Raw genomic sequence first — 17,454 nt, forward strand, 5'->3', positions numbered from 1 at the left:
CTTTCCTCTGGGCTTGAGGGCTGGCTACGCAGACTTGCCCATAACTACAATCCATGTAGGGTCAGTCCCCCCCGAAAGTCTCCCTCTTGGCCACACTCCCAGCAGCCATCTCGGGTTCCCCCAGTCCCAAGGTCCACCTTTGGTAGGCTCTGTCCCTCCTGAGGGTCTCTTTCCCTGTTGGTCCGAGTCCAGCTGACTGGACGCTGGCATTCGAGGGTGGAGGGGTGGTCAGGAGAGGGGTCGGGATTCCTCTGGGTCCATCTTGCGGAGGAATCCCCCAGCCAGCCCATCTCTCCTCCTCAGGCTCCTGGATTTCCGAGGCCGTGCCTCCAACCCGTTGGCTTCCAAGTAGTCGTCCATCTTTTTCTATGGCCTCTGCCAGCGTTGTCGGTCAGTGCTGCTGCACCCACTCTTTCCCTACATTCAGGAGGATCTGAGTGAACTGTTCAAGGACAACGACCTCTGCTACTTGGGCCCCTGACAGTTTCTCTGACTCCAACCATTGCCAGGCATTATCCTGAAGGCACTGGGCTACCACCCGGGGTCTAGCCCCTGGCGGGTACCTTTCTTACTGGAAGCTCCAGTGATGCATGTCAAGGTTAATTCCTGCCTAGTCCATAATGGCAGCCTTTACTCTTTCATACACTAGTGCATCCTGTGGGTCCAACCCCCGGTAGGCTGCCTGGGCTGACCACATCAGTTAGGGAGCTAACATTGTAGCCCAGTTCTCTGGTGGCCACTTGGCGGTGGTGTCTAGCCATTCAAACATCACCAGAAAAGCCTTGGGGTCATTGCTGGATCTCATTTTTGACAGTCATATTGGCAGATTGGTGGGCAGGGCCCCACACATCCTGCCCAGTTGGGCCAGGGTTCGGCATGCCCGTTGGGTGCATCAGGGTGGCCATTTGCTGGATCAGGTGTTCTTGTTGGGTCTGGTTTGCAATGCCAGCTCCTTAATCATTTGTTGCTATGGGGCCGTGATTTGTTGCAACAGCTGTGTCTGGTGTTGCTGATGTTGGGTATCCTGTTGCTGTTGACTTTCCAACAATCATTGCAGAATCTTGTCAGTCTCCATCTTGGGCAGAACGACAAGGAGGCAGGCAAAGGAGGATTACGCTGCTAACAAAATCCTCCTCTTAGGGCCTTTCAGCAAGGAACAGTCACTGCCCATGTTCTCCACCACATGTTGAGGGATAAGCACACCACATCTTTCTTTGGGGTGGGGTGGAGTGTGATACCACCATGCTTGCAGTCTACCAGACTGTCCTTCAGCTGAAAGCAGCATGGCCTAGAGGCCAGTGTCAATACAACTACCCCTGGGGTCACAACTGAGTGTGGCCTAGTGGCTGGCATCAATATAACTGCCCTTAGGGTCAGGGCTGTGTGGCCTAGCAGCCAGTGCCAGGGGAGTGGGCTGCCACCTAGGGGCAGGTGGCGGCCGTGGTAAAGGACCCAGGCTCTCCCTCTCCACTGGGTCCCAGCCCAGGGCCCTGTCGATGACAGGAGTGATTGTCACCCAGTCAGCGGGGTACCCAACCGCAACATGCTGACCTTGCTCAGGCAGTAGATACCACTCCCCCAGCCTCCCTGAGCAACTTCCTAATGTGACTCCTGAGGTAGCAGCTGATATGCCATTGGGACCCCTGGGCTCCCTTGGGGGGATATCTCTCTGGAAGTCCAGCTCCTGGCCTTTCGCTGAGGGTAGCATGTCACAAGTCTGGTCTCCGGGTTCTTGGGCTCCTGCAGTCCATGGCTCTAGCAGCTCCTGGCCTGGAGCTTCCACCAAGCGTCCTCTCGCCTTGGTGGTAGGTCTAGAATGAGCTGGGCTGCTCCCTTTTATACTAAGATATCAGTTGGAGCATGCCCACGATGGTCTGAGGGGTGGGACTTCTGCTGCCCATAGCATGGAGTTAATCCCCTCTTGCCCAGTGCGGGATATGCACACCCCATCTCCCTGTCCTTTCCATGGCACCTGCTGTGGTGCCACCATCCATGGAATGTTAGCACTTAACATACCCAATATCTGTAACATACCCAATATCTGCATCAGCAGAGCAGATGCATCATAGAATCATAGAATCATAGAATATCAGGGTTGGAAGGGACCTCAGCAGGTCATCTAGTCCAACCCCATGCTCAAAGCAGGACCCATACCCAATTAAATCATCCCAGCCAGGGCTTTGTCAAGCTTGACCTTAAAAACTTCTAAGGAAGGAGATTCCACCACCTCCCTAGGCAACGCATTCCAGTGTTTCACCACCCTCCTAGTGAAAAAGTTTTTCCTAATATCCAACCTAAACCTCCCCCACTGCAACTTGAGACCATTACTCCTTGTCCTGTCCTCTTCCACCACTGAGAATAGTCTAGAACCATCCTCTCTGGAACCATCTCTCAGGTAGTTGAAAGCAGCTATCAAATCCCCCCTCATTCTTCTCTTCTGCAGACTAAACAATCCCAGTTCCCTCAGCCTCTCCTCATAAGTCATGTGTTCCAGACCCCTAATCATTTTTGTTGCCCTTCGCTGGACTCTCTCCAATTTATCCACATCCTTCTTGTAGTGTGGGGCCCAAAACTGGACACAGTACTCCAGATGAGGCCTCACCAATGTCGAATAGAGGGGGACGATCACGTCCCTCGATCTGCTCGCTATGCCCCTACTTATACATCCCAAAATGCCATTGGCCTTCTTGGCAACAAGGGCACACTGTTGACTCATATCCAGCTTCTCGTCCACTGTCAACCCTAGGTCCTTTTCCGCAGAACTGCTGCCTAGCCATTCGGTCCCTAGTCTGTAGCTGTGCATTGGGTTCTTCCGTCCTAAGTGCAGGACCCTGCACTTATCCTTATTGAACCTCATCACATTCCTTTTGGCCCAATCCTCCAATTTGTCTAGGTCCCTCTGTATCCTATCCCTGCCCTCCAGCGTATCAACCTCGCCTCCCAGTTTAGTATCATCCGCAAATTTGCTGAGAGTGCAATCCACACCATTCTCCAGACCATTTATGAAGATACTGAACAAAACCGGCCGCAGGACCAACCCCTGGGGCACTCCACTTGACACCGGCTGCCAACTAGACATGGAGCCATTGATCACTACCCGTTGAGCCCGACAATCTAGCCAACTTTCTACCCACCTTATAGTGCATTCATCCAGCCCATACTTCTTTAACTTGCTGACAAGAATACTGTGGGAGACCATGTCAAAAGCTTTGCTAAAGTCAAGAAACAATACATCCACTGCTTTCCCTTCATCCACAGAATGAGTAATCTCATCATAGAAGGCAATTAGATTAGTCAGGCATGACCTTCCCTTGGTGAATCCATGCTGACTGTTCCTGATCACTTTCCTCTCATGTAAGTGCTTCAGGATTGATTCTTTGAGGACCTGCTCCATGATTTTTCCGGGGACTGAGGTGAGGCTGACTGGCCTGTAGTTCCCAGGGTCCTCCTTCTTCCCTTTTTTAAAGATGGGCACTACATTAGCCTTTTTCCAGTCATCCGGGACTTCTCCCATTCGCCACGAGTTTTCAAAGATAATGGCCAATGGCTCTGCAATCACAGCTGCCAATTCCTTTAGCACTCTCGGATGCAACTCGTCCGGCCCCATGGACTTGTGCACGTCCAGCTTTTCTAAATAGTCCCTAACCACCTCTTTCTCCACAGAGGGCTGGCCATCAATTCCCCATATTGTGATGCCCAGCGCAGCAGTCTGGGAGCTGACCTTGTTCATGAAGACAGAGGCAAAAAAAGCATTGAGTACATTAGCTTTTTCCACATCCTCTGTCACTAGGTTGCCTCCCTCATTCAGTAAGGGGCCCACACTTTCCTTGGCTTTCTTCTTGTTGCCAATATACCTGAAGAAACCCTTCTTGTTACTCGTGACATCTCTCGCTAGCTGCAGCTCCAGGTGCAATTTGGCCCTCCTGATTTCATTCCTACATGCCCAAGCAATATTTTTATACTCTTCCCTGGTCATATGTCCAACCTTCCACTTCTTGTAAGCTTCTTTTTTATGTTTAAGATCCGCTAGGATTTCACCGTTAAGCCAAGCTGGTCGCCTGCCATATTTACTATTCTTTCGATACATTGGGATGGTTTGTCCCTGTACCCTCAACAGGGATTTCTTGAAATACAGCCAGCTCTCCTGCACTCCTTTCCCCTTCATGTTAGTCCCCCAGGGGATCCTACCCATCCGTTTCCTGAGGGAGTCGAAGTCTGCTTTCCTGAAGTCCAGGGTCCGTATCCTTCTGCTTACCTTTCTTCCCTGTGTCAGGATCCTGAACTCAACCAACTCATGGTCACTGCCTCCCAGATTCCCATCCACTTTTGCATCCTATCTAGACAATTCAGATACGGTCAAAGAGTTAAAAATCCAACCACTGGTCCATAGAAAATACTCTCAGGTTCTTGAAAAATAAATTCCACAATAAAACAACACTAAAGGCCTGTGCTAAGAGAGTGTATGTATGAGAGAGAGAAATGAGAATATTTACACAATACTTAGTCCAACATGGCTGAAAGCAGCATGGCCTAGAGGCCAGTGTCAATACAACTACCCCTGGGGTCACAGCTGAGTGTGGCACAGCCTTCACAAAAGATTGTGTGGAAACGGCACTGCCCTGGAAGGCATTATGACTAGGAGAATCTAAGTCTTAATCCAGGGGTAGTCAACAGGTCGATCGTTGGCCAAATCTGGACTGCCAGACAGCGGAATCTTTTTATGTACTTATAATTATTATTATTGTTGTTATTATTTTCTCTGGAGTCTGAACCTTGATCAAGAAATTTGGGCCTTGACAAAAAATAATTGATTACCTCTGGCTTAATCCCTCCCCTGCTCCACTCTATAGGGCAAATAGAAGTTAGTTTCTGCACTTCTTGCAATGGCACAGTTTACTTACACGCCCTCCCCCCGCACCCCCAACCCCCTGCAACCCAGCCAACAAGTAGTGTTGTGAAATATGCCTAGACCCTGCCCTATTGCTGGTAGAAGAGAGCATGTGGAGGTCTAGTTCCTGCTTGTTCTTTCTACCTCCTCTCCATTCTGTAACTAGATCTGCACTTTAAGCAGTCCTTACTCAGAGCCAAGCACAGAATAAGTTTGGCTTTGCTCAGCTGATTAAGACAGGGGCACAGTCTAGACTTTATGTAATCCTAATGCACCAATTTTTCCCTATTCAACCTTTATTTGAAGATATTTCTGCTCTCATATTCATAATAGCTTCTGAACCATATAGTGTTTTTTCCATATAAACACAGTACAAGGTCCTGAGACTATTTTCCTTTCCTAGTAGTAATAAACACAAATCAAATCTTTAGGCACCCTATTTTAGTTAGGCCTCTCTGATTTTTTGACAAGCCTATATCCTAAGCACTCTATGATAATACAAACAAACACAATAACAACAATAAATTTCAGTAACTACTACATTCGGTCAACATGTGCATTATAATACAGTCTGTACTGTACTGTCAGCATCATTTGAAAGTGGTTTGGCTGGGAAGTAAATGAGCAAAATTTTGAGAACGGATTTTTTTGGATGTGACATTCATTTATTTTCTCTCTACACTTGCTTTCCAAAGAAAATAGATCCTTTACCAACAGCTTCATTGTACGCATTGATGCAAATACTGAATCTACAGAAATAAGTCTAAGAGGCATCTAGCTCTCAAGGAATCTTTCACCAGTTCTGTGTTTACTTTATAACAGAAACACATGTTCCAGTCCCCTAAACATTTTTGTCGCCCTCTGCTGGACATTTTCCAATTTTTTCACATCCTTCTTCTAGAGTGGGGCCCAAAACTGTACACAGTACTCCAGATGAGGCCTCACCAATGTCAAATAGAGGGGAACGATCACGTCCTTTGATCTGCTGGCAATACCTCTACTTATACAGCCCAAAATGCCATTGGCCTTCTTGGCAACAAGGTGAGTGCGATGCGGCTCGGGCCGGGGCAAGGAAAGCCGAGCGGGCTGGAGCCACGTCGCTCCGCTTCCCAACGCAGGTGAGTACAGCAGACGTCCTTTCTTCAACCTCCCCGTACTCACTGGTGACAGGAAGCAGAGCACGTGGCTGGGAGCTGGCTGAGTGGAGCAGGCTGGGGCCACGTTGCTCCACTTCCCGCCGCTACCAGTGAGTGCCTGTCAGGGGGCAGAGGGTGTGGATAGGAGTCGGAGCAGTCAGAGGACAGGGAGCAGGGGGGTTCAGTAGGGGTGGAGTCCTGGGGGTGATTAGGGATGGGGGTCTTTGGAGGGGGTGGTCAGGGAACAAGGAACAGGGAGGGCCAAAGCAAGTTCGATATAATGCAGTCTCACCTATAACGCAGTGAGATTTTTTTGTCTCCCAAGGAATGTGTTATATCGGAGTAGAGGTGTAGTTGAAAGCAGCTATCAAATCCCCCCTCATTCTTCTCTTCTGCAGACTAAACAATCCCAGGTCCCTCAACCTCTCCTCATAAGTCATGTGTTCCAGTCCCCTAATCAGTTTTGTTGCCCTCCTCTGGACGCTTTCCAATTTTTCCACATCCTTCTTGTAGTGTGGGGCCCAAAACTGGGCACAGTACTCCAAATGAGGCCTCACCAATGTCAAATAGAGATGAACGATCATGTCGCCCGATCTACCCAAAGTGCCGTTAGATTTCTTGGCAACAAGGGCACACTGTTGACTCATATCCAGCTTCTCATCCACTGTAACCCCTACGTCCTTTTCTGCAGAACTGCTGCCTAGCCATTCGGTCCCTAGTCTGTAGCGGTGCATGGAATTCTTCCATCCTAAGTGCAGGACTCTGCACTTGTCCTTGTTGAACCTCATCAGATTTCTTTTGGCCCAATCCTCTAATTTGTCTAGGGCCCTCTGGATCCTATCCCTACCCTCCAGCATATCTACCACTCCTCCCAGTTTAGAGTCATCTGCAAACTTGCTGAGGGTGCAGTCCACGCCATTCTCCAGATCATGAATGAAGATATTGAACAAAATCGGCCCCAAGACTGATCCTTGGGGCACTCTGCTTGATACCGGCTGCCAACTAGACATGGACCCATTGATCACTACCTGTTGAGCCCGACAAATCTAGCCAGCTTTCTATCCACTTTATAGTCCATTCATTCAGCCCATACTTCTTTAACTTGCTGACAAGAATACTGTCAAAAGCTTTGCTAAAGTCAAGGAATAACACGTCCACTGCTTTCCCCTCATCCACAGAGCCAGTTTATCTCATCATAGAAGGCAATTAGATTAGTCAGGCATGACTTGCCCTTGCTGAATCCATGCTGACTGTTCCTGATGACTTTCCTCTCCTCTAAGTGATTCAGAATTGATTCCTTGAGGACCTGCTCCATGATTTTTCCAGGGACTGTGATGAGGCTGCCCGGCCTGTAGTTCCCTGGATCCTCCTTCTTCCCTTTTTTAAAGATGGAAACTACATTAGCCTTTTTCCAGTTGTCCGGGACCTCCCCCGATCGCCATGAGTTTTCAAAGATAATGGCCAATGGCTCTGCAATCACATCTGCCAACTCCTTTTGCACTCTCAGGTGCAGCGCATCCGGCCCCAGGGACTTGTGCACGTCCAGCTTTTCTAAATAGTCCCAAACCATTTATTTCTCCACAGAGGGCTGGTCACCCATGCTGTGCTGCCCAGTACAGTAGTCTAGGAGCTGACCTTGTTTGTGAAGACAGAGGCAAAAGAAGCATTGAGTGCATTAGCTTTTTCCACATCCTCTGTCTCTAGGTTGCCTCCCTCATTCAGTAAATGGCCCATACTTTCCTTGACTTTCTTCTTGTTGCTAACATACCTGAAGAAACCCTTCTTCTTACTCTTAACATCTCTTGCTAGCTGCAATTCCAGGTGTGATTTGGCCTTCCTGATTTCACTCCTGCATGCCCGAGCAATATTTTTATTGCCTCCCTGGTCATTTGCCCAATCTTTCACTTCTTGTAAGCTTCTTTTTTGTGTTTAAGATCAGCAAGGATTTCACTGTTAAGCCAAGCCGGTCGCCTGCCATATTTACTATTCTTTCTACACTTTTCTATGGTTTTTTCCTGTAACCTCAGTAAAGATTCTTTAAAATACAGCCAGTTCTCTTGGAAAAGATGGAGAAGGAAAAGGTTAAGAATCTTTAGGTAGAAAAAGGGACACCTATTTATTTTTTTTGCCAATTTTAATATCCTAATGAATAACTGAGAAATTAAGATTTCTTGATCTGACATTTTTATTGATCTTTCTAACCTACAGAATGTTAAGGCCTTATCAAACATGCATTTAGTGCAATGGGAACTTTTCCAGTGATTTCAATGAATATTGGATCAGGCCCTTACTCACTTAGGGATCTGTAGTAATGTTCTAGACTTGTCTGGCCATTCACATTTTTTCTTCTTAATTTCCTTCCACATTGTCTCTTTGGGGGTCAGCCAAAAGAAGAGGTCAATTTTACAAAGGCATTTTATGAGCATTCTTTACAATTGGCACATTTTTAACAATTTTATTTCTAAAATGTTCAGACAAATTGTGGATGATTTGTTGCCTATATAGTGGGTGACATGAAGACCTTAGAAGGAGGTACAGCATCTAAAGATTAGCATGAATTTACATATATTTAGACTGTAAAGATACTAATGGTTCATGGTTTACAATTCCTCATTTTCCCGACAATTGCTGGTGATAATGTGATCATTTTGCACTGCATTCTATTTTCATTACTTTCTTTGTCACATAAATAAGGTGTCTGAGTATTAATACATTGTGAATGGTATTCTGTAAATTATCGTTCCCTAAGGGAGTCAAAGTCTGCTTTTCTGAAGCCCAGGGTCCATATTCTGCCGCTCTCCTTTTTTCCTTGTGTCAGGATCCTGAACTCGACCATCTCATGGTCACTGCCTCCCAGGTTCCCATCTACTTTTGCTTCCCCTGCTAATTCTTCCTGGTTTGTGAGCAGCAAGTCAAGAAGAGCTCTGCCCCTTGTCGATTCCTCCAGCACTTGCACCAGGAAATTGTCCCCTACACTTTCCAAAAACTTCCTGGATTTTGCACCGCTGTATTGCTGTATTGTCTATGCATCGCTGTATTGCTCTCCCAGCAGATATCAGGGTGATTGAAGTCTTCCATGAGAACCAGGACCTGCGATCTAGTAACTTCCGTTAGTTGCCGGAGGAAAGCCTTGTCCACCTCATCACCCTGGTCTGGTGGTCTATAGCAGACTTCCACCACGACATCACTCTGGTTCCTCACACTTGTAAACTTAATCCAGACACTCTCAGGTTTTTCTGCAGTTTCATACCGGAGCTCTGAGCAATCAAACTGCTCTCTTACATACAATGCAACTCCCCCACCTTTTCTGCCCTGCCTGTCCTTCCTGAACAGTTTATATCCATCCATGACAGTACTCCAGTCATGTGAGTTATCCCACCAAGTCTCTGTTATTCCAATCACAGCATAATTCCTTAACTGCAGGACTTCCAGTTCTCCCTGCTTGTTTCCCAGGCTTCTTGCAGTTGTGTATAGGCACTTGAGATAACTCGCTGATCATCCCTCTTTCTCAGTATGAGGCAGGAGCCCTCCCTCTGAATCATGGGATCCAGCTTTCTCAGAATCTTCATTTGATTTATTAATATCCTAGCAATTGCTGGCAATTTCATTGTATTCCTTTTTCTACTAACTAGCCATTACAAACTCACTGTTCCGCTCTTCCTTATGTGCAACCTCTCCTTTGCCGATTTTTGCATGGGACTTTATTTGCTGCTTATTGCTTCTGTTGATGCCCAAACCAGGAGTCAGTCCTACAACCAGGCAATAGACTGGCAAACAGGCTGTGGTTGCAGTATTGCTGGCGTTTTCAGTGTTTGCAAGTGAACTTTCAGTTTATACATTAACTGTGATCACTCTAGAAAGGTAGCATGCCATCACGTATGCAATGCAATTGCAATTGCAATGCATTGCAATGCAATGCAATCCAGCTTGCAGGCTGGATATTTTCAATTATAACAGCAGCTTTGCCTCTTTTAGGAGTCAGCAGTTACATGAAGGTCAGTATTTGTTTACTCGAGGATATTGAAATGTCTTTTTCCCAAGCCTACATATTGATTGTCTTAGTGTTAAATGTTGTTGCCTTTATCGTCATTTGTGCTTGTTATATTAAAATTTATATAGCAGTTCAAAATCCAGAACAGGTGGCTACAAACAAAGATACCAAGATTGCAAAGAGAATGGCAATATTGATCTTCACAGATTTTACCTGCATGGCACCTATCTCATTTTTTGCCATGTCATCTGCCTTTAACATACCTCTCATATCACTCTCATCACAGTGATAAACTCCCAAGATTTTGCTTGTTTTGTTTTATCCAGTCAACTCCTACACAACCCCATTCCTGTATGCAATTCACAAAAGCTTTTCGAAGGGATTTCTTTCTACTGCTGAGCAAGCTTGGCTGCAGTAGGAGTCAAGCAGAGCTTTGCAGAGTGAACTGTTTCTCTGCTTATATATCCAACTGTAAAAATGACAGCTCATCCACTGGCCAAAATAAAACCTCACAAGCACTGCTTCATTTGGCAATTTTATATGACCAATATCCACCTGTATGTGACGAGACATTTTGTAAAAAAATGTTAAACTGTAGCTTCAGTAAACATAGCACCATATGATAAACTATACCTATACCACCAAACCTAGGAATTTAGGTGTTCATTTATGTTATAAATGATAAGTCTATACTGTAATTCTTATTCAACACAATTGTTCTGAGATTCAGAATTGTGTTTTCATTATTTACAGTAATAATGATAGAAACAAAAAGTAGTTATTGGATTAAATTCTTCTTCTTTATGGGTCCTGGGGGCAGAGTTGCAGTTTTACCATAATTTAGTGCACTTCCAAGGTGCTCTTCAAGTTAATGTGCAATTCTGCTCAGAGCTATGACTGTAAAAACAGCACCTTCCTCCTCACATCTGCTTCCCAGGGATATTTAAAGTCCTATCTGCTGACTTTGCTGACAAAAAAAGTTTGAATTCTGTTAGCTGTATTGGTACTGCAAGGCTAAAAGAAAGGGATCTGAATTTTATGGCTTTTTGAGCTTCATCAGCAGAAAGTTCAAATTATAGAGCCAGTTACACCTATTTAAACCAGTTGAAAGCAACAAGGTTGTACAGATATCACTGAGGATAAAATTTAACCTGAAGAAACTTTTTACTAGCGATGACATAGAATGAGGGCAGCGCCCAGCTGGACTTTCAATCACAGGTTAAGTTTGCAGGGCTGGGAGTTACTTTAAAAAAAGGTTATTTTAGAAAAAAAAAACATACACTGAGTATACTTGATCTGGATATCATTTGAGACACAATAGTTGTGAAATCCCACAGTGCCATTTAGACAGGTATTTTCAGATTAGAAATGTGTATTTTATGTGTGTGTGGGGGGGGAGAATGAGAGAATTCCATTTAAGCTGTGGAGGCCGCTCCTGGCAGCAGAGTGGCCATTACCTACCCAGTTTGGAGTCAGATAACTTATGATCTTGAACTGCTGCTTTAACTACAAACATAACTTTGTGGATCATTTTCATCAAGCCACTTCCAGATGTCTGCACTGACTATGGCATTTGGAATCCACTGGAAGCTCCCTCTCAGACACTCACTATCCTGTTCTATTTCCAACTTACTAAGAAGAGTAGTGTCTTTTCAGTAATTATATTTTACAATAGTACTCTGCTTGCCATTTGCTAAGAAGATGCATTCCTAAATTAGGCAAAGCTTGAGTATTCTTTTGTCCCTCTAGGGACACACCCAGCTATAGTAACACGCAGACAGGCTTTCTGACCAGCCTCTGCATGGGAAGGCTATACAGCTAGGGCACTTACCACCTTCTCAGGCACACACTCCCCTCTGGAGAGTAAACCCCAAATTATACCAGCTGGTGCTGCCAAGGGAAATGTACAGCTTAAGTTTATTAAATTCACCCACTCCCTCAATGTGGAGGAAGATATGCAGCAGCTTTCTGCTCCAAAGTTATGATTTCCACACAATGGTTTGTGATAAAGCAAAAACCAAATTTATTAACTACAAAATATAGATTTTAAGTGATTATAAGGGCTAGCAAACAGATTAAAGCAGGTTACCTAGCAAATAAACAAAAATGCAATCTAATATACTAAAGAGATTGGATATGAGTAGCAAATTCTTATCCTAAACCAGTTACTTATAGCTTAAAAAACCCAGGTATTCCTTAGAAATCCCTCTAGCCTGGGTCAGATAAATGCAAGTAGTTCAAGATCTAAACCTATCAATCTATAAAGCACAGCAGAAAATATGTATAGTGGATCACTTACATTGCTTTTTTATTTGGAAATGCAACTGATACTTTCTATTCTTGCATCAGTCTTAGTATATGACAGTCAAAACTTCTAAGACATACTGGCCAGATCCACACCTGATGTAATTTGTAGCTCTCTTGAAGTCAGTGGAGCTATAATGATTTACACCATTTGAAAACTAATCCCATTGACTCCATAACAACAATTGCAATGACAGACAAACAGTTCTTTTTGGCAATCAATACACATAATAGGGTTGACAGAAGACAGAAAAGGTATTTTATTTAAATAACATATTAAATCTATTCTGTTTTTCCTCCTCAGTTAAGACCTTGACTATCATACCTTTGGCATTATAAGAAACCTAAAGCCCTGATTCTAATATACATCTCTCAGTTCTAGTGGATGGCACTGCTTATTATTTTTGCTTTGGGTTAATGATAGTACAACTTTTGAACTGAATTTTGGTTTAAGATTGCTATTTGCAATTAATACTTTTATAGTTGTCTGACCCTATCATAACTTGGGCTTTAGGCCATATTTCTGCTCAAAGGTTTGAATAAACAAGCATAACTGCACTCATAAGCACTCTGAGGATGAAAGCAATAGCATAAAGAGAGAGAAAGTTGAAAGACCATTGTTACCAACCAGTCAGAATTGTTAGCAGGTGTATTTCTCTGTGTACAGAGCATAAAGCTCCTGAGTTTGGTACTGAGAGGAACTGGAAGACTCTAGACAGACTGAAGCTATTAAAGGAACTGAAGAAACTCAGAACCAGAACAATCTTGGCTGTGTTGAGTAATGATTGGTGCCTGGGAATCAAGAGCCAATTATTTTTTTCAATTCAAAATGGAAGTGCTGTGCTTGTGCGTGCTTTAGCCAGGGGAGTTTATTAAATCAGCAAAAGACCTGGTACATGCCAAAACCTGTCTTGATCTGGCACTCTGTAACTAACTGATTATTTATACTTATAAGCTCTTTTCCTGTTCAAGTGCAGTGTAAAGTGCAACATTACTTGAGGACACTTACACTTATTGCCTGCTGGATACTTGTCACTACCAGAGAATTCTAAATGTAGGAGAACTCAGTTAGAAATGGATAATGGCTGGTTTCAGTATCAAAAAATTGTAATCTAAATAGTTGTGTACTAGTATTAGAACTGTGTGAATCATTCATTTTGTACCTACTCAGGGGTGGCAGGTTTGTAGAAATTTTGGTGGTGCCCAGAACCCGCCCCCTCCCCAAACTCCTCTCGCACAGGGCCCCATCTGCCTAAGGCTCTGGGAGGGAGTTTGGGTGTGGGGGAGGAGGTCTGGGGTGCAGGCCCTGGGCTGGGGCAGGGGATTGGGATGCAGGACGGATGAGAGGTTGGGCTCTGGGAGAGAGTGTGGGTGGGGGAAGGGGTCTGGGGTACAGGCTCTGGGATGGAGTTTGGGTGTAGGCTCTGAGCTTGGGCAAGGGGTGGGGATGCAGGAAGGGGTGAGGGGTGCAGGCTCTGGGAGGGAATTTGGGGGCCGAAGGGGGGGTTGCAGGCTCTGGGAGGGGGTGGGGGGCACGGCACTTACCTGGGGCTCCTAGGCAGGGTGGGTCGGGAGTCTCCATGTGCTGCTACCCCAGACACTGCCCCCACAGCATACTATTGGCCACAGGGGCGCTTGGGGCGGGACACAGACCCACCCCGCCCAGGGGCAGCAGGGAGGGGCCAGCAACCACATGGAGCAAGCAGGCAGGAAGCCACTCAGCTCTGCTGCGCTGCCGGTGGTGAGAGTGGGCCCCAGGCTGTTTTAAATGGCCTGGGGGACGCGGGGGATGTGGGGTGGAAGGCAGGGCCGAGGGAGAGACCTGGCCTCAGACATTGCTGGAACTGGGTCCCGGGCCAGGAATATTCATGGTGCCGAGGCATCACGGGCTCATGGAACTCGCCACCCATGTACCTACTGTAATATGGGTCAAATATGATTGCTGGTTAAAAAAAAATGTACAGGAGTTCTGCAGTACATCAAATGAGAGTGTAAATAAAACAGGAGCTCTTTAAAAGAATCAAGATTAATGCTAAAATTCTCATCTAAGCTACACTTGTTATTCCATCTCCCTACTTCTTGCTAAACTTTCCTTTTGTATGCTGTAAAGATTTAGACACTCACCGACTGAAGTAACTTCAATACTATTAAAAAATAGATATTAAAAGTATCTACAGTGGAGATAGAACAGAAGCAAGCATGTGTGCTGGGATGAATGCATTATGGATAGAACTGCTACTATAGATCTCTCCCCATCACATCTATACATGAAATATGATGCTTGCAAAACTGTGCAGATAAGAGATCAAAAATATTAAGACAGCAAACTGCTCAGATATCAAACACATACTAGTCTGGCTACTCCAGCCTGTGATGTGAATGGTAATTTTTTTATTCTACATACATTTTGATAAGGAACAATTCTCTCTATACAAACACCCTGAGTTAAGACAATGCTGATTGAAAATGTTAATTGTAAGTATCTTATTCAAATACCTGAGTTTTTTCTACTTGTCTACAAGAATGTTAGTGACAAAACACTATGCAGGTTCTTGGCCTGTACGAGGGGAGAAAACCTATTTAGAAGTAAATCTTACCCACAGCAGAATCAATGAAGGAATTTGAGGAGCCCATGCACAAAGTCCACATCTCCTCCGTGCTACACACAGGTCTTCAGGGACACCAAGGGCACTGCTGTAATGTGGTTTTTGTAGGGGTAGCCTGGTGATTTGCACCTACATAAAGCCACTAGCAATTTTTTCAGATATGGTGGGGGATTCAGACAGCAAGAGCAGAAGTTCCTTGAAGCTTTGATGCAATTGTGCCATTCTGTGGCCTGGTCGCTGTTGGGAGAATTCTATTTCCTCAGGAATAGAGATGGGTTTCTGAGACCTAGTTTTAAAATGCATTCCATAGGAAAATTATGGCGAAAGATCTGGCAATGTGGAAGTTATCCCCTAGCTGATCCTGATTGGGTGGCTTAATTGTGATTAAGTGGCCCCAGCTATGAAAGGGTCAGGGAGGACTACATAAAGAGAGATGAGACTCCGCCATGGGGAGGAGACCTGACGGTGTTCTGTTAAGCTTTTTTTCATTATGAGACCCAGATTTTCACCATACTAACACCTGACCTGTCACAATATCTGGAGTGGCTCACAGCCATGAGTGCCTACCTAAGGGCAGACTATCAAACACAGGGCAGACACACCAAACTGGTGGTATGTTCTATAATTAGATTTCACCAAGCCAGTAAGAAATGTGAACTCCTGGATCACTGTAACAGTCTTACCATGGAGTCTACAGACAGTCGTCTTAGCCCCTCTAGCCTACCTTGCCACCCAGACAAACTGGGCTTAGTGATAAATGGTCAAACACAACAAAAATCACACCACATTCAGGTTGCTTCCAGTCCTAAGAGACCAGTCACTTACCCCACATCAGCTGGTACCCTAGATCTTACATCAAAGCCAACACTTGTAGCCAATCCTGTAATAAAATTATCTAAAGCTTTATTAACTAGTTTCAGAGTAGCAGCTGTGTTAGTCTGTATTCGCAAAAAGAAAAGGAGTACTTGTGGCACCTTAGAGATTAACAAATTTATTTGAGCATAAGCTTTCGTGAGCTACAGCCCACTTCATCGGATGCATTCAGTGGACGCACTGAATGCATCTGATGAAGTGGGCTGTAGCTCACGAAAGCTTATGCTCAAATAAATGTGTTAGTCTCTATGGTGCCACAAGTACTCCTTTTCTTTTTATTAACTAGGGGAATGGAGTAAGTTATTTACAGAGTTGTAGTGATCTGTCAGTTCAAACTAACTGTCAGGGCAGACCCAGGGGTAATCCCTGAAGATTTCTGGCTTCAGTTTGGTGTCTCTACCCGTGTCAGAGTTCAAACAGCCAAAAAGATGAAAAATCTTCACATCAACTATTTTAAGGCTGTCAAGCGATTAAAAAAATTAATCATGATTAATCACATGATTAATTGCACTGTTAAAGAATAATACAATACCACTTATTTAAATATTTTTGGATGTTTTCTCCATTTTCAAATATATTGATTACAACACAGTATACAAAGTATACAGTGCTCACTTTCCATTTGATTACAAATATTTGCACTGTAAAAAGAAATACTATTTTTCAGTTCACCTAATACATTATAATGGAATCTCTTTATCATGAAAGTTGAATTTACAAATGTAGAATTATGTACCAAAAAATAACTGCACTCAAAAACAAAACAATGTAAAACTTTAGAGCCTACAAGTCCATACAGTCCTACTTCTTGTTCAACCAATTGCTCAGACAAGTTTGTTTACATTTGCAGGAGATAATGCTCCCCGCTTCTTGTTTACAATGTCACCTGAAAGTGAGAACAGGCATTTGCATATTTATATGCCAGATGCACTAAAGATTCATATGTCCCTTCATGCTTCAGCCACCATTCCAGGGGATATGTGTCCATGCTGATGATGAGTTCTGCTAGATAACTATCCAAAGCAGTGCAAACTGATTCATGTTCATTTTCATCATCTGAAGTCAGATGCTACCAGCACAAAGCTGATTTTCTTTTTTGTGGTTCGGGTTCTGTAGTTTCTGCATCAGAGTGTTGCTCGTTTAAGACTTCTGCGAGCATGCTCCACACCTCATCTCCCTCAGATTTTGGAAGGCATTTCAGATTCTTAAACCTTGGGTCAAGTTTTGGAGCTATCTTTAGAAATCTCACATTGTAACCTTCTTTGCATTTTGTCAAATCTGCAGTGAAAGTGTTCTTAAAATGAACAACATGTGCTGGGTCGTTATCTGGGACTGCTGTAACATGAATGTAGATAAAACAGAGCAGGAGACATACAATTCTCCTCCAAGAAGTTCAGTCACAAATTTAATTAATACATTATTTTTTTAACAAGCATCATCAACGTGGAAGCATGTCCTCTGGAATGGTGGCAGAAGCATGAAGGGGCATATGAATGTTTAGCATATCTGGCATGTAAATACCTTGCAATGCCGGCTACAAAATTTCCAGGTGAACACCTGTTCTCACTTTCAGGTGACACTGTAAATAAGAAACAGACAGAATTATCTCCCATAAATGTAAACAAACTTATTTGTCTTAGCAATAAGCTGAACAAG

The 17,454-nt window shown here is 44.4% G+C and overlaps 1 pseudogene; it reads left to right on the plus strand.

Annotated features, from left to right (window-relative positions):
- Window positions 1-9,564: 9,564 nt before the first annotated feature.
- On the plus strand, window positions 9,565-10,433 carry LOC125633646 (lutropin-choriogonadotropic hormone receptor-like; annotated as a pseudogene).
- Window positions 10,434-17,454: the final 7,021 nt, after the last annotated feature.

This window comes from Caretta caretta, chromosome 3, assembly GCF_965140235.1.
Source record: "Caretta caretta isolate rCarCar2 chromosome 3, rCarCar1.hap1, whole genome shotgun sequence".
In the NCBI taxonomy this organism is placed as follows: domain Eukaryota; kingdom Metazoa; phylum Chordata; order Testudines; family Cheloniidae; genus Caretta; species Caretta caretta.